The following is an 18,021-nucleotide window of genomic DNA, read 5'->3' as shown; positions in this document are numbered from 1 at the left end:
ATGCCTTATGCACATGGTCCCTACTGCTTTGTTGCTCCCCGATTGGCTAGGGTTAGACCGCATAAACTAAACTAATTCCGATTGAGTATTTAAAGAGAGTGACAGGGTGAGTGATTTGGTGGTAAAATGGTTATGAAATGAGTCAAGGTGGAGAATGAGTCAGGGTGGAGAATGAGTCAGGGTGGAGAATGAGTCATGGTGGAGTAGGTAATTGGAATGAGTCAAGGTGGAGAATGAGTCAGGGTGGAGAATGAGTCAGGGTGGAGTAGGTAATCAGAAAAGGTTGCTTTACAAGGAAGTTAAGTTTAAAAGTAGAAGGCAAATAATTGAACACACTCTCATATTAATTCTTTGAAGAGAAATTTGTAATTCATATTTAACATCACGATTACACAGCATGCGGCATCTTAAAACTGAGAGGCTGAAGTCAGAGGTGACAGGAAGGATATGGCAAAGTCACTCCACTTGACAACGCACTTTAAAAACCACACTGATGTTATAAAACCCGAATATTTTACTGCACATGCTTATTGGCTGATTTGCACAATACTTCCATTATAATTATTGGACAGATACAAAATGAAAAGAATATTTTTAACAAAGCACTTGCATGATGCAGCTGTACCCATTCTTAATGATCATTAATGTCTCATCCAAAGAGAACTGTACTTTGTTTGTTTCATTTACCGAAGGTCAGCATACTAGAAGCAGTTGTCATCACATCTCAGACCTTTTTGCATATTTTTCCATATTGTTCTGAGCCTGCATGTGCTCAGACGGGTTGATTGGTATGCAGATTGTCTGTCATTAAAGCCATTTGGAAATCAGCTTTGTCACTGGTTTAGTGTCAGAACTTCAGATCCTAGAATACACCACTGGAAAGCTATGTGCACTCAGAAAGGGAAGGTGCATGTCCCTGCTGAGCCAAATCTCAGGGCTGGAGGAAGAGGCTGACCTTGACCTTGAGCCTAAGCAATGCCCCAGAACACTGAGACACCACACCTCCAATAAAGAAAAACCATGAATGGCAGAAGGAAGAAACCATTGTGTGGGGGCTAACAAGAAGGAAGAAGTGCTCAGAACCACCACTCACTGTCAGGGTCACTCAGCAGGGTCAGCTCCTGTCAGCCAGGCAGTCGAGGCTACAGGTCAGGAGGCCACAGGTCCTGTGAATAATCCACATTCCAGACATCAGCATTTCACCCACATGACTCCACCTCTTATCTGCAAATGGGACCACCCTGAAATCACTTTGCTTATGAAGGAGGAGAAAGGGGGGTGGCCCATCTCTCTGAGTCCTGCCCCTCCAAAAACAGAGCCATGAAGCCAGGTCTTCATGATGGAGCCATAGCATTGCATACTGTTTTCCCATTTCCCTAGAACATGTTCCTAAGCTTCCAGGTGTTACCAGAAAGGGGTCCCAATCCAGAGCCCACAAGAGAGTTCTTGGATCTCACACAAGAAAGAATTTGAGGCAAATCCATAGAGTAAAGTGAAAGCAAGTTTATTAGGAAAGTGAAGGAATAAGAGAATGGCTATTCCATAGACTGGGCAGCCCCAAGGGCTGCTGATTGCCCATATAATCAAGAAATGGTTATTTCTGTCTGTCATGGTTATTTCTTGATTATATGCTGAACAAGGGGTGGATTATTCATGCCTCCCCTTTTTAGACCATATATGGTAACTTCCTTATCTTGGCATGGCATTCGTGAACTGTCATGGTGCTGGTGGGAGCGTAGCAGTAAGGATGACCAGAGGTCACACTCATCGCCATCTTTGTTTTGGTGGATTTTGGCCATCTTCTTTACTACAACCTGTTTTATCAGCAATGTGTTTATGACCTGGATCTTGTGCCAACCTCTTATCTCATCCTGTGACTTAGAATTTTTAACCTACTGGGAATGCACTCCTGCAGGTCTCAGCCTTATTTTACCAACCCCTTACTCAAGATAGAGTTACTCTGGTTCAAACACTTCTGACATTTCCCTCCGTCTCTTTTATAGGAGAACCCTTAATCCCAAGAGTTGTAGAGGGTGGAAGACCATCTTTTGTAACTTTTTTAGGCTGAATGGGGAAATGATATTCCTGCCTAACTATTGAGTTTCTTGCATTCAGGGTAGAGAGGAGTTTAGTTAGAAAGCACTGGTGTGGCAAGGGCCATTCATAACTTTTTAGTTCCAGCAAAAGGTGATATCTGGAATATTAATAAATGTTTAATTTAAGAAAACATTTGGTAAACTTATTCTGCTTTTTACACAAAGAGTACGACGGCAATACATTTTACAACAGTAAAGCAAAATAAGTAAGATTATCCCAAGTAAACTAAATTAGAAGGCTTTTTATGAACTGGGCAGTTGTTGAAACTGAGTTGATATGGGGTTGGTAGCTGATTTTAATACATGCCCAAAATTGGAATATTGATTTAGACTTTTATATTACCCATCCCTCTTGTGTCTTCTGAGTAGCAGTCAGAGATCACTAGTTGGTTCATAGGAATAAGAAAAGTTAGTGTAAATTGCAGGAAAAAACTTAAAAACAACTGATGAGACTAGAATTTAATAACAGGTATACCACAGTTGTTGAAACATAATGTTTTTTCTCTCCAGTCTCCCCATTTTTACCAAAGACAAATTGTGGTATGACTGATTTGCTTTATTATACTTGGCCTGATTATTTGTATAAAGTGCAGCAAGAATAATTATTTTTCACACAGGCTTTTAAAATTGGCTTTGATGGAATTTTGTTCTATAGAAGGAATCTCAGTTAAGACTTTTTTTTAAAGCAGAGTTCAGACATGGGTTTGTATCCTCAAATACCTATATGAGTTGGGTGAATTTTTTTCTTTTGAGGTTTTAAGATAACTTGGAACTCCTGAGCCTGTCAGAAAGTGACATTTTTTACTTACTACAGGTCAGCAACCCTGCACAGGGACTATGTAGACAAGGTATGAGGCCAGTTTTACCAAAGGGATTTTTCTTTTCTTTTAAGACAAAAGTCTTGCTCTGTTGCCCAGGCTGGTATGCAGTGGCAAAATCTTGGCTCACTGAAGCCTCCACCTCCCAGGTTCAAGTGATTCTCATGCCCCAAGTAGCAGAGATTACAGGCACATGCCACCATATCCAACTAATTTTTGTATTTTTAGTAGAGACAGGGTTTCACCCTGTTGGCCAGACTAGTCTCGAACTCTTGACTTCATGTGATTCACTGCCCTTGGCCTCCCAAAGTACTGGGGCTACAGGCATGAGCCACTGCACCTGGCCCCCAAGGAGTTTTTTTCGGCTCTATAAGTTAAGCTTGATTCCTCAAAGGAAAGCGCATCATTCCAGTGAAAGCCTTGGTAAAATAACCAGTTTCTTTAATTGTGTCCTGTTGCAAAAGAAAGCAGATTTTTGTTGCACTTATGCAAATAACTGTATTACCGTAAGAATACTTACAAATAGTTTCCAAATTCTGGAGAAATCAGGTAGAGAGAGATAAATATTCTTCAACTTTTGTTCACAGGAGTAGACTTAATTGTTAAAAGTTGTAAATAGCTTAAAAGAAAAGTTTCCTTGACTCTGAAAAACAAAACAAGGGATAAAAGACTACTTTAGACTTCTATTAGTTCAGTCCATGCATTTAACTCTGGTTTGATATTTATGAACATTTTAGCTGTCCATGAGTCCTGAAAATTTTTTTCCTCTGTTCTAATGTTACAATATCCAAAGTTATTAGAAACCTGCATTTAAGCATATCTGTTAAAGTCCTATAGTTGATTATAAAACAACCTTTTGAAGGGGATTAACACAAGACAATTGTTTGTGGGTGGCAAAGTCTTAGGGCAGCCATGGTCAAAACCACAATTGGCCAATTTTTTACCTCTGTATCACACAATAACTTAACATAACAATTATAATTATTACTGATAATGTACACAAAGTCCTATTAGAATTATAGGAGTTTCCCATAATTTTGGAACACATACCAATATTTAATGCATGTAAGATTTTTCATTTGCCAGTTTTTTAATTTGATTACTATCTGCAGCGTGGAGCCCTTAGAGGAACAGGACCGGGAAAACATGCAGTTTCTACAGCCTTCTACAAGCAGGCACAGCTAGAAGACAAAACAAATCCCCAAAATTAAAGGTCTCATTTTATATCAGATTTTGGATTCTAAAAGAGAGAATTAGCCCATTCTGTGATTAGCCTATCCCACATGGGAGTCTTATCTCTTAGTGTGTGTGTTAGGGGAGACATTCCCCATAACTTTTAGATGGCCAAGAGTGTGCTTCTCTGATCCAAATGTGCAAAGAGCATCATATCCCCCCATAACTGCCATTAGCCATTTATAAAATTACATTTTTTACCTAGTTACTATACACCAAAGCTTTTTTATAATGTGAAGTAATTTTGATACCCCAAAAGTCATAAATGTCAGATAACACAATGCAAAATAGAATAGCGCCTTAGATTTTGAGAGGGACGTATCCATTCTTAATTCCTGGGGTTTTATAGAAAAAAAGAGAATTTTTCCAAAACGGTGTTTGTGGTGCCTCCTCTGTTTTTCCCAAGGAGTTCCAGGTGTTTAGAAATTGAACATCTGCTTTTAATTAAGCTGACTTTTAACCACAGAGCTCTTTTTTTTTCTTTTCTTTCTTTCTTTCTTTTTTTTTTTTTTTTTTTTTTTTTTGAGATGGCATTTTGCTCTTGTTGCCCAGGCTGGAGTGCAATGGCTCAATCTCAGCTCACCACAACCTCCGCCTCCTGGGTTCAAGAATTCTCCTGCCTCAGCCTCCTGAGTAGCTGGGACTACAGGCATGTGCCACCACACCCAGCTAATTTTGTACTTTTAGTAGAGACAGGGGCTTCACCATATTGGTCAGGTTGGTCTTGAACTCCTGACCTCAGATGATCTGCCCGCCGCAGCCTCCCAAAGTGCTAGGATTACAGGCATGAGCCACCATGCCCAGCTGAGCTCTTTAAAAAAAAAAACTTTTAAATTTCTTATTACCCAACTTTAGCCAGGCCAAACAGTCAATATTTCTGGCTTTTGACATTTACCAAAGGTAAACTCCCAGGAGCTTAGAGAAAGGAAAATTTAAAACCATTTGTGGAGGGGAAGAGAATTAACAAATGTTTACACATATATTAAACCAGAAAGGACTTATTTTTTAAGGCAGGAATTGAGCCCTGAACCTGGGCCACCACTGTGAAGAGACAAACTCTTAGCTACTGACCTACAGCCTTGGGCGGTCTCCAGTGCTCTTCCCAGAAGGAGGTCAGAGCAGCCGACTTTGAGCTTGTGAAAGCCTTTAACTGTTTGAGATGATTTTTAGGGCTAACTGACATGAACTCCAAAATTCCTGTTCTCCACATGACAGAGACCAAGAGAAAGTACCGCCACATGATTACAAGAACAAGCTCCCAAGGACATGAAACAAGATGAGAGGAAAACATTATTCAGTTTTTTTTCCTCAGGAACCTGCAGCAAAATTTGTTACTGACCAGTTTGCAAGGCCAGCAGGCTTATGGCGTCCTAAGCCTGCATTCTATCCTGAGGTACCCCACTTTATGACAGAACAATAAAGATACGCAAAGCACACCAGATTTACTACAGCTTAAGACTAGCCTTACGAATCCCTTTTCCTATTAATCAAAACTTTATAGAAGAGATACTGATTTTTACCATTCATTCAATGGGCACAGAGAGAGTAGTTTGCACAGAGAGAGAGAGAGAGAGAGAGAGAGAGAGATCAGAAGTCTGACTGGTAAGAAATCCTTTCCCTTTTGCTGGCATGCCAGGCTTCTGTGTGGCCCTACTGATCTGGCTTGCTACTCCACAGCCCTGGGGGCAAAGCTGCAACACGAAGGAAAATTATCTTTTCCTGTTCTGGCCAGAGCAAAATACGTGTGACAAAACACGGACATTCGCCTCTCTGCTTAGCACTCAATATCAAACTGGCAAAGCTTAAGCTTCCCCTGGTCGGGGCCCCATCACTTTTAATCCAACCTCCAAGTGGGAGTTTCAACTTGTGGTCTCTGCGCAAGATGTTTGCCCTGAGTAATAGAAAAGATAAGAAAGGAAAAGGAGAGAGAGAAAAACCATTGCCTACGGCAGGGTGGGGTAGGTGAAGAGCTCAGGGAGGCCAGAGAAACACCCAGCCATTGTAGTGACACTGAAAAGTTCAGGCAGCCACGTGTCAGTAGAAAAGGGATCTTTTCCAGCAGTCCCATCAGCTCTCAAGTTTCCCCCATTAGTGAGCAAAAAGCCCCCTGTGTCCCACGATTCTGTACATGCATAATTCTGTCACCCATAGCCATCAGCAAAGAGTGCAAGGTAGATTAATCCAAAGAGAATAGCAGTTAACATCCCTTAGTGCCAAACATGTTCTTAGCCGAGAGGGACTTTACTGAGAGGGGCCTCTCACCCCCTAAACCTTAGGAAGAACTCTAACCCTTCTAAGTTGGGCCTTGAACCCAAGTTTGGTCAAGCTTTCTTGCCTTTTATTAGGAGGTGCCTTTAACCCACTCTGTCTTAGGAGAGACTCTAACTCCCCTAAGTTGGGCCTCTAACCCAATCCCATCCTTCACCCGGGTAAATGCAACCGACTTCCGCAAGGTCAGCCAATCGGTGTGCAGTCTGTTTCCTTTGGGTTGGGGGTCTCCTTAGTAACATCTCTTCCACGGTTCACCAGAAAGATTTTACCAGAAAGTGGTCCCAATCTAAACCCCAAGGGAGCGTTCTTGGATCTCACGTGAGAAAGAATTCAAGGCAAATCCATAAAGTGAAAGTAAGTTTATTAGGTAAGCACAGGAATAAAAGAATGGCTATTCTATAGACAGAGTAGCCCCAAGGGCTGCTGGTTGCCCATTTTTATGGTGATTTATTGATGATATGCTAAACAAGGGGCGGATTATTCATGCCTCCCCTTTTTAGACCATATAGGGTAACTTCCTGACATTGCCATGGCTTTTAGAAACTGTCATGGTACTGGTTGGAATGTAGCAGTGAGGATGTCCAGAGATCACACTTGCCGCCATCTTGGTTTTGGTGGGTTTTGGTCATCTTCTTTACTGCAACCTGTTTTATCAGCAAGCTCTTTATGACCTGTATCTTGTGCTGACCTCCTGCCTCATCCTGTGACTTAGAATGTCTAACCTCCTGGGAATGCACTCCAGCAGGTCTCAGCCTTATTTTACCAAGCCCCTACTCAAGATGGAGTGGCCCTGGTTCAAACGGCTCTGAAAGAGGTGCATGCATTGTGGGAGCCATCACGAAGGAGGTCAAAGTGTTGCTTTCACAAAAGGAGATGTGTCCTCTTACTTTCTTACCTCAAAACAGCCGGGTGAGCCTAGACATCCTTGGGACCAGGACGTTGTCTCGGCCTCTCAAGGGGTGATTCCAGGGACCAGGAGGGCAGGCTCAGCTCAGAGCTCCTGGGCAATCATCCTCCATCCTCATAGCCACCCCAGGGATGAACATTTCCCCCCATTTTCCAGACAAGACGCCCAAATCCCAAAGAACTTCCCCAGGGTCATCCCTCATGGCCTGCAGGAGGGACTGGAATTCAGGCAGGGCTCTGTCAGACCTCTGAGCTGAAGCTAAGCCATTGTAACCCCTGCGACCTGCATGTATACATCTAGATGCCCTGCAGGAGCCAAGAAGTCTGGAGCAGCTGAGAAACCACAAAGGAAGTGAAACAGTCAGTTTCTGCCTTAACTGATTAACCAACCTTATGACATTCCACCATTATGATTTGTTCCTGCCCTACCCTAACTGATCAGTCGACCCTGTGACATTCTTCTCCTGGACAATGGATCTCATGATCTCCCCATCATGCACCTTGTGACCCCTCCCCTGCTGACGACAGATACTCACCTTCAACTGTAACTTTCCACTGCCTACCCAAGTCCTATAAAGCTGCCCCTCTCCTATTTTCCTTCGCTGACTCTCTTTTTGAACTCAGCCCACTTGCATCCAAGTGAATAAACAGCCTTGTTGCTTACACCGAGCCTGTTTAGGTGGTCTTCTATAAAGACACTCCTGACAGGCTCTTTCCTCTAGAGGGGGCTGGTGGGCACCTGCAAAACCATATCCATTTAAAGAGAAGCAAATGCAAATTCAACGAACATTGTTAAACTATAGGGCTTTTATTTCCCCCTAGGTTCAAGTTCTGGCCTGCCGTCAAGTTTGTCAAGTTTTAAAAATATGGATGACGATATGGCCACAGTATTAGGTAAGGAAGTCCCGCCTCTCAACCTCTGGCCTGTATACGAAGGGGGCTGGATGGCTGTCTGTGGCTGTTTCCCAGATAACCTGGTACAAGCTGCAGACAGTGGAGGGAACTGATTGGTTTGAGGCTAGAATCACATTCCCATGGCCCATAGATTTAGTGCTGACATCTAAGAGTCAAACTCAAGAAAGTAAGGAAGACAGAATTTTAGACCATTACACCTAAGAAGTGCCTGGGAGCCTTGCTTCTCAAAGTGAGGTCCGAGGACCCGCAGCATCTGCATCACCTGGGAGCTTGTTAGAAACGCCCAGCGGCAAGCCGGGCCCAGCCCTCCGGCACCAGCACCAGCACCGCATTCAACCTGATGCCACTGATTCCTTGCACCTGAGAGGCCCCGTGGCTGAGCCGTCCCCTCCTCCACTGCCTCAGCCCTGCCAGCCCCCTGAGAAGATGGTGGAAACCACGGACCCCCTGGCCTCACCCCGGGGATGCAGACCCTGCTGGTTTGGCTGGACCTGGTGCCTCTGTGCTTCTCTAGAGCTCTGCAGGTAACGCTAAAATACAGCCACTGTATTTCTATTGGACGGCTGGGCCAGAGCCACTCAACAGAAACACAGTGTTTCATTGTCTAGTGGCCACATTAAAAAGACATAGATGAGGCCAAAATGGGCAGATCGCGAGGTTAAGAGATGGAGACCATCCTGGTCAACATGGTGAAACCCCTGTCTCTACTAAAAATACAAAAATTAGCTGGGCGTGGTGATGTGTGCCTGTAATCTCAGTTACTTGAGAGGCTGAGGCAGGAGAATCCCTTGAACCTGGGAGGCAGAGGTTGCCGTGAGCCGAGATTGCGGCATTGCACTCCCACCTGGCAACAGAGTGAGACTCTGTCTCAAAAAAAAAAAAAGACGCAGATGAAACTCACTGTAATAACATTTTATTTCGTGTGATGGTTTCAACATGTGATCAGTGTAAAATCATTAATGAGATGTTTCAGTCTTTCCATCACGCTGGATCTCCACAGTTTGATGTGTCCTTTGCACTTCACAGCCATTTCCGCGTGGACAGCCACACTCCAGTGTGTGAACGTGTGGCCAGTGCCCACAGTTCTGCTCCGACCTCTCGTTTTACATGTGGGGAAACTGAGGCCTAGAGTGCTGGGACTCAGAGCACGCGGTCCTGACCCCCGCTCACATCGATGTCCTTGGGAAGCAGTCACCTTCCAGGACCTCTCTGCCAGCGTCACCTGTGCAGTGGGGTCAGGAGTAGGGGCTGGGGGCCACCTTCCACCCGGCAGGGCCTGGGACTGCGGCTGCGGAGGCTGCACGGCCTCGATCAGGGACTCCCGTGGGAACACAGGAGCCCCCCAGGTGCGGGGCCCCTTTCCAGGAGCTGCTGCTGTCAGAAGTCAGGCTTTGCTCCGTTTCCACGTCTGGGTGGGAGAGTCTGGGAAAAGCTCTGCCTGCCGGCGTTTTGATGGGTTACATGGATGGATGAGTGAGTGCCCCAGTGAATGAGTGGATGTTCCCATTCTCGCTTCTGCCGCCCCGTCCACTTTCCGGGTACTCAAGGGAACTGCCCCAGGTGGGAGTTAGGCTCCCCAAGGTCAAGGAATGGCTGTGACTGAACTCACTTTCCTGGTGAATCTGGCGGTTGCCAGATTCTGAGAGTTTTCGTCCTGAGTCCAGCACCTGCTCCAGCCAGTGGCTCAGTCACCACCGATGAAACAGCGGCCTCAGGAAAGGATTCAGGAAGAGGAAAGACTGGCTGGCGTTTCTGATAGTTTTCCTGAGTCCTGACCAACTAACCCTAGAAGGAGGCGGCAGCTCTTACCCCCATGCGCACCCCCACATTTCTTCTAGGTAGAAAGCTGAAAGCTTTGACAGTGAGAATTCAAATCCCCGTGGAGGTCAGCGAAGCCCACCCAGGCAGGCCAGGCCCAGACTGTCTGTCCAGAGCTTGCCCCGGCAGGGGAGTTGCCACCATCACGTGCAATTTCAGAGCCTCCGAGTCAGGCAGGGGATGGGGCCTCACTACGGCAAGAGAAGCCCAGGTCCCACGCAGGCTTTGGCCAGGGGCGCTCGGGGCGGCTCATCAGACGGGCAGCAGGTGTTGGTGAGGGAGGTGTGTGGATTTCTCTGGTCGGCTCTGAGTTAGAAGCGAGGACAAAAGCCAAAGGAGCTGTTGGTGATGAATGCATTCGTGGCCCTCTGGAGCTGGCTGGCACAGGGGTTGCGGTTTGGCTGCCTGAGTTGTTGCTAGAGGAGCTCTGATACCTGCAGTTTGACTGTGGAGCAGGCCAGCCCCCTGGACTGGCTGCTGCAGATGTGATCAGCTCTGTTTCAATGGATAGGCTCGTCATTATTTGTATTTTAGCCTCTCCTCTCTCAAAAAATTCAACCATCAGCAATTAGACATGGTTTTAAAACCTTGTTCCAACTGCTGGCTTCATCTCTACCTAAAGCATTTTTCTATCCCTGACCAATCTCCCCGCGGGTGGGGAGGCCCGTGGAAGGGTCCAGGCAACCTGTTGCCGTGGGCAGCTCACCGTGGGTTGGCTCGGCCTCCCGCCTCTCCTTGGTCGCCAGACCTGTGGCTGCTCTCCGAGCAGGAGCGCGCCTCCCCGCAGCTGGGCCTCTATCCACCCATCTGAAGGACTCCCAGGGTGTCTGCAGCTTGAGGAGTTTGGGTCCCCAGGAGGCCACTCCTGGCTTCGGCCATGGAGTGGACTGGTTCACACTGGGCCAGGTCACGGACTGTGGGTGCAGTTGTTAGAGATGAAGAGTTGCAGAGACAGCCCATCCTCATGGACAGGAGTGACTCCCAGTAATGATGGGGTAACTGAAGCCAGAATTGGCCAGGAAGTTCAGACAGTGCCCCAGGAGGACCCACTTCTTAGCTAGTCGGCTGAATCCTGTCCTCTGCTTGTCCCCATCTGCCCTGGGGACCCATCTCCCCTTGGTGGGTGCTCTGTTACTGCTGACCTGCTGTGCCTGCTCACAGCTATAGAATCCTGACTCCTGGACATGGCTGGCTGGAGTGGGAGAGAGAACAGGGACTAAGGCTGGGCCATCGTTGGTCCCCCGGTACCTGGGCAGTGTCTGGTTCAGATGAGTGCCCAGTAAATGCTTGCCATTCAAATGCGTATCCACTCTTCTCCAAGACCCCTATCTCACTGGACACCATGACAACCCCCATCTCACTGGACACCATGACAGACCCCATCTCACTGGACACCATGACAGACCCCATCTCACTGGACACCATGACAGACCCCATCTCACTGGACACCATGACAGACCCCATCTCACTGGACACCATGACAGACCCCATCTCACTGGACACCATGACAGACCCCATCTCACTGGACACCATGACAGACCCCATCTCACTGGACACCATGACAGACCCCATCTCACTGGACACCATGACAGACCCCATCTCACTGGACACCATGACAGACCCCATCTCACTGGACACCATGACAGACCCCATCTCACTGGACACCATGACAGACCCCATCTCACTGGACACCATGACAGACCCCATCTCACTGGACACCATGACAGACCCCATCTCACTGGACACCATGACAGACCCCATCTCACTGGACACCATGACAGACCCCATCTCACTGGACACCATGACTGACCCCATCTCACTGGACACCATGACTGTTTAGGAACTTGGAGTTCCTAAGATCAGTGCTTCTGTCCAATCACTGGCCAAGGTCTCCTCAAGGTGGAGGCCAGTGTTGCCAGGGCAGTGCCCCGGCTGAGACCACAGCCGGCGCCAGTGGACAGAGTGGGTCCTGAGTGGTAGCACCCAGCCCCTTGGCTGGGATCTTGGGGCACCCGAAGCTAAGAGGGAGGTGGCGCTGCCTCTGGTCTGGCAGTTCCACAACACGAGGGCATGTCCCTGAGGTTGTCCTGGCCTCTCCTCAAGCTCATGCCTCATGATCAAGGATGGTGTCCACAGTGCCAGACACCTCGTCCACTTCCAGGGCAGGAGGTGGGGGTGCAGGCCTGGACACTGGTTCCCCTTTTATCAGGAGGAGCAAATTCCTCACAGAGCTGGTAGACTCTTGCCTACCTTACAGGGCTGTAGCCCACCCGGCTGCAGGGGGCCTCACTGGGGGCACACATTGCCAAAACCCAGCGCTGTGAGTGAGGCAGAGGGAGAGTGCGGCTGCTGGGCGAGACACCGAGAGCCCAGGATGAAGCATTTTTCTCAGGCATGTTGGTGGCATCTTCATTTCCAGTGGCATTTTCAGCCTCTTCCCCTTTACCCTCGAATTCCGCATGAGCTGGTCCTGGGGTGACCAGATGCCTGCTTTGCCTGGGGCTAAGGAGCTCTTCGTTAAGGGACTTTCCTTGCTAAACCCGGAGGGCCCAGCAAACCAGGATCCACTGCCCAGCCCAGCACTGCAGCCTGGCCTGGTGACTGTGCTGCAGAGACAGCGGTGACTGTCAGTTGCTACAACACCTGGCCATGGCCCAGGCTTCATGCTGAGCACCTTCTGCATACACTGCTTTACTGGACCCTTAGAAAAGCCCACAGGCAAATACAAACCCCTGTTTTACAGACAGAAAACCGAAGGTCAGAGCTGTGAGGACGCTTGTCCAAGATCACATTCTGGTGGGAGCAGAGCCCGTGTGTTTTTTCTGGGTCTGTCAGACACAAAGCTCAGGGCTCTCATGGTAAAAGCTCCCTAGGAGGACTCAAAGGGAGTCGTTTGAGAAAATGAGGCCGCGTTGATGCAGAGATCAGGAGTGACGTTTGCTCACATGGAGGGCAGCTTCGGGAGAGCCTCAGATGGGACAGAGGGACCCAGGGCGGGAAGGAGACAGGACCACATGTGGGCCAAGCGTCCAGCCTTGTACCTTTGGGGGGCAATGTTCAGTGTCCAAACATCCCCGTGGTCTCAGTTTTTCTGAAGTTATTGAGGGAGGCAGCGGCCTGCCCACCCAGAGCAGGTTCTTTCAAAAGTCAAGTCCCACATCCCCTGGGGTTCTGGAGTTCCCATTTCCCATTCACTGTGTGTACAGATGGCCTTAGGGGACAGGAGCACAAGGGCCAGCCCTGCAGGGCCAGCTCTAACGTGCTCTTGTGTGCTTCTCCCAAGATGAAATCTAGTCCAGGAGATTTTGGATCTGAATAAAGCAACATGGACCGAAATGCCAAGCACAGCATCGACAATGTCAACAAGGGAAACCGCAAGCACACCCCTTTCTAACCCGCTAATTGCACTGATTCCTGGAGCTCTGTGCTGTTGAATACATGACGCTACTATTTGAGCATTAAGACCAGCTATTTCTGGGGCAAGGGCACATGGAGATGTCAACAATATGGTGTCTAAACCGTTTCTACAGCTTCCCGAGACAGAGGAAGTCAACCCCAGACTGGCAGGGATGGTTCCCTTTACTCTGGGATCTCTGGAGTGCAGGTTCAGGCACGTTCTCCCCCTTGGGAGCCACTGCAGGAACGCAGGGCACAGGAACATGAGAATCCTGCACTAACCAGCAGTTTCCAGTTCCTCCCACACATGCCCACGCTCTCACTTCATGCTCACCCAAGGCTTCTGAGAGAGCAGGGCAGTTATCATTACCCCATTTGACAGAAGGTAAAACCAAGGTCTAGCAAATGACTTGCCCAAGGCCACACAGTGAGTCATGAACAAACACAAAGAATGTGCCTTCCCCAAGTGCAGCTTCACATGGCAAAGACATATGCAAGTAAATAGAACAGCACATTTAGAACCAAGACAGAGTACTGAATCCACAGTTGCCAAAGAGAGAACTGGGAATCAAAAATCCCCACGCAGTGCATGAAAATGTATTCAGCAACAGAAAAGTTCAGCACTCTCTTGAAATCTTTCATCCAGATGTAAATTCCAGTTCCTAGGATTGGTTCACCTGCCATCTGCCAAGGTCCACACTGCTGGTTCAAGGGAGTCAGAGGACACCTGACTCTGCTTACACATTCACTTGCCAACGCACATGTCCAAATAGAGCTTGCAAATCATATTAGCATCCCATCCCCACATTTTAAAATAAAGCGTGGGGCAAAAATGTTTATACCTGTGTAATCAAGAAAACTTTTCCCCATTTTTTCCATGTTCTTCATCAAAGAAGTCCATATTAAAGAGGATTATGACAACAGCACTTCTCAGAAATATCAGAAAAAGCAACCCTCTTCTGGGAATACAGGCAGACTTTCCTTTGATTGTAATTTCAGCCTTGCAATTACGCCTGCCCAAGTCCAGCTGTAACGGAAGAGGCATGAGGCAGGCAGACACAGGCAGAAACATCTCCTTTGTGAAGGATAAACCCTTGGTGGGTGAACGTGCCTGCTGCCCCCCGTTGGGCAGATCTCCCGGTCTCTGTCAGGACTGAGGGACCCCTAGCACCCCCCACTCCCTGCTGTGGGGCCAACCCTGGAAAAACCACAGCCCAGGGAAGCACAGCAGAAATGTCTCATGGGCAAGCAGATGTCAAGACAAGGAGGCAGGCACTGCCACAGTGCCTGGCCCCCTCTCCCAAAGCTTCAGCTATGTCACTTCTCCTCCCCAGGGCAGGTGCACAGAAAGCCAGAGTGTCCCTGGAGGGTTCCCTCAGGAGCAAGGAAAAGCCTCCCTCCAACAGATGAGTTTGCTGCAAAAAATACAAGTGTGCAAAGGCTCAGAGGGTGAGGCACTTAGACTCCATAGGGTGTGAAATATCTCCTCTTTACCCTAAAGATTTAAATCCAGAAAGAACTTCTGTGTATAGCCAGAACACATGTGCAGGATGTTGTCTGTCGTATACCCCACACTCAGGACCAGGTCACAGCTCCCGAGCCTAGTCATGCTCCAGGCACCAGGGAGGAGAGCTTATTAAATACACATCCCTGGGTCAAGCATCTCTGTTGGAGCCCAGGAATCTGCATCCCAACCCAATCCCCAAACAGTCCCCCAGTGGGACAGCCTCTGGAGCTGGGAAGGATTGAACTGGAGATTTTCTGGGCTTACGCAAGAATAAGATTCTATTTAAACCTAACATTCTTAATATCTCTGAATTTTTCCCACTCATTGGCTTGTGCAAATTGCCTGATGGTTATGGGTTAAATATCACTGTGAATCTTCTTGCCAGTGGGCCCCATGGCAGGCGAAGTCACAGGCAAGTCTACAGGAGGGACCTCAGGATCCAGCTCTGTGAGTCAGACCCATGAACACACTGAAGGAATGAGAGGAAATAAGAACAGACTGAGGCCCTGAGGCCGAGGCTGAGATGGAGGCAAGGAGGGAAGGTCTGAGTCTGGAGAAGCAGTGGAGGAAGAGGGGACGGCATAAGGCACACCTTGCTGTCAGAGAAGCCACGGAGAAAGAGCCCTCCAGGGCCCCGGGGCCACAGCCACCCTCTGAGGGCACGGTGCTCATGAGGGCAGCCCAGGAAGTCAGCCCACATTGTCCTGAACCTCCACCATGTCATTGCTGCCTCCTCTGCTCAGCCCTAGAGGCCGCTTCAAGGCCTCCAGGTGGAGCCTCCCTCCCTATGCAACTCCTGAGCTCAGGACAGCACCAGACTCCTTTAAGCCCCAAATGCTACACTCTAGTGTAAATGAATCAACTGAATTGAATTGCTTTGCTCCTAATGACCAAGCCAAGACTAGCTACATGAGGGACTGAGAGAAAAGAAAGGTAAGTGATGAGTTTGGGATGATGGGGTGGGCCAGTCTAGAAGAGGACGTGGGGACACACAGAGGCTTACATGACAGCCTGGTAGACTGGGGAGAGGGAAGGCGTGGTGCCTAGAGATGCCAAGCAAAGGGAGGACAGGGGAGATTGGAGAGGAGGGTCCCCACACAGGGTCTGCGGTGAGGAACAGATACTTGGTGACATGGTGTATCAGTCTGTTCTCGCGCTGCTATAAGGACATACCTGAGACTGGGTAATTTATAAAAGAAAAAGGTTCAACTGACTCACAGTTTTTCAGGGCTGGGGAGGCCTCAGGAAACTTACAATCATGGTGAAAGGGGAAGCAAACACGTCCTTCTTCACATGATTGCAGGAAGATGTGCTGAGCAAAAGGGGGAAAAGCTCCTTATAAAACCATCAGATCTCATGAGAAGTCACTCACTCTCATGAGAACAGAAGCATGGGGGTAACTGCCCCTGTGATTCAACCGCCTCCCACTGGGTCCCTCCCATGACATGTGGGGATTATGGGAACTACAATTCAAGATGAGATTTGGGTGGGGACACAGCCAAACTGTATCACATGGCATCGCAGAAAGCCACCAGTCTACAATAGCTGCTCACGGGGCAACTGATAGCAAATTTAAGATGTTAAGTGGCTCTATGGCTATTCAGACTTTTTGTTTCTCCAAATATTTGGTTTGGGTGGGCTCCTCTACCCTCACAGTCAACAGGGGACAAGCAGGCTGAGGGCCCTGGGCAGGAACAAGACTGGTGGTGTCCCTTACCCCTCTTACATATGGGGACACATGGCAGAGGCCTCACATCCTTAGGCCCAGGCCCACCATACTGGGGGCAGCCTTCCCAGGAGCACCCATTATAGCTTCCCGTCAGAGCACTTCCTGTGGGGACCGTGCAGCAGTGGGACCGCAGGAGTTGTTCTTTGCATGGTCAGAACGGCCCGGTGCCCAACACTCCCTATGGCCTGTCCAGCCCTTGGAAGCCTCTCTGGGCAGTGTTCCAGGCTCCCTGAAGGGTCAGGCCACCAGGCCGGTGTCCACTTTGTTTCTCTCCACCCTCAATTTGAGGAACGCCCCAGCTATGCAGGAGCAGATGCAAATCCCAACACTCCTGGCATCACAGGCAGGGCATTTTTGGCCAGGCTGCCCCTTGCAGAATCCCTATAAATACTGTCTTATTAGAAAGTAAGATCTTCATAGATGTAATTAAGTTGAGGCTTTTGAGATTTGATAACCCTTGGTTCCAAATTCGCCGACACACATCCTCATAAGAGAAAGGCAAAAGGAGATTTGAGTCAGGGAAAAGGAGAAGGTCATATGAAGATGGAGGCACAGACTGGACCTATGCAGTCCCAAGTCCAGGAATGCTGTCAGTCACCAGAAGGAAAAAGCAATGAATGCAATCTTCCAAGGAAGACCCTCTGGAGAGAGTATAGCCCTGCTGACACCTTGATCTGTCTTCTGGCCTCCAAACCTGTGAGAGATAAATTTGTGTTGTTTTAGGCCACACGGTTTGTGTTGCTTTGTTATGGCAGCCCAAGGGAACAAATACAGATGTGAACACTGAGATGATATATGCTGATTTTAGAGCAACAAATCTAAAAATTATTCCATAAGCAATTATAAATGCTCTTGAAACTAGCAAAATATAGAAAATCTCAGGAAAAAAAATGAGAACCAAATGGAAATTCTAGAATTGGAAAGAATTTTAAACCAAAATTAAAAAAAAAAACTCATTGGAAAGGCTTAATAGTGAATGGACATGACAGGGGGAACAACCTGTGAACTCAAAGAACAATCAACAGAAATTATCCAATCTCAATGACTGAGAGCAGCCTGGAAAACAATGAGCAGAGCCTTAGAGATCTGTGGGACAATTACAAAAGTTCTAACATTTCTCCCATGCCATCCTAGACCGCAGGAGAAAGAGTATGAGGCTAAAAAAGAATTCAAACAAATAATGGCCGAAAATCTTCCAAATTTGGTGAAAGACATAAATCTACAATTGAAAAGTTGAGAAAATTTCAAACAGGATAAGCCCAAAGAAATCAATGCAAAATCACATAATAAGCAAACTTTTGTAAATTAAGACCAAAAAAAAAAAAAAAAAAA

The 18,021-nt window shown here is 47.8% G+C and overlaps 1 long non-coding RNA gene across 1 annotated transcript in view; it reads left to right on the top strand.

Annotated features, from left to right (window-relative positions):
- Positions 1-6,680: 6,680 nt before the first annotated feature.
- The window catches only part of LOC108527071 (uncharacterized), a 25,438-nt gene continuing 14,097 nt past the window's right edge, over positions 6,681-18,021 (top strand). Inside the window, exons 1-2 of the long non-coding RNA XR_001884684.1 lie at positions 6,681-6,772; positions 8,147-8,218. This is a non-coding gene — a long non-coding RNA (uncharacterized LOC108527071). The remainder of the gene's footprint in view (positions 6,773-8,146; positions 8,219-18,021) is intronic.

The sequence above is a fragment of the Rhinopithecus bieti genome, unplaced genomic scaffold (assembly GCF_001698545.2).
Source record: "Rhinopithecus bieti isolate Rb0 unplaced genomic scaffold, ASM169854v2 scaffold_3734, whole genome shotgun sequence".
Classification (NCBI taxonomy): Eukaryota; Metazoa; Chordata; class Mammalia; order Primates; family Cercopithecidae; genus Rhinopithecus; species Rhinopithecus bieti.
Note: the sequence above shows the minus strand (reverse complement) of the source record. Positions and strands in the feature narration are given on the sequence as shown.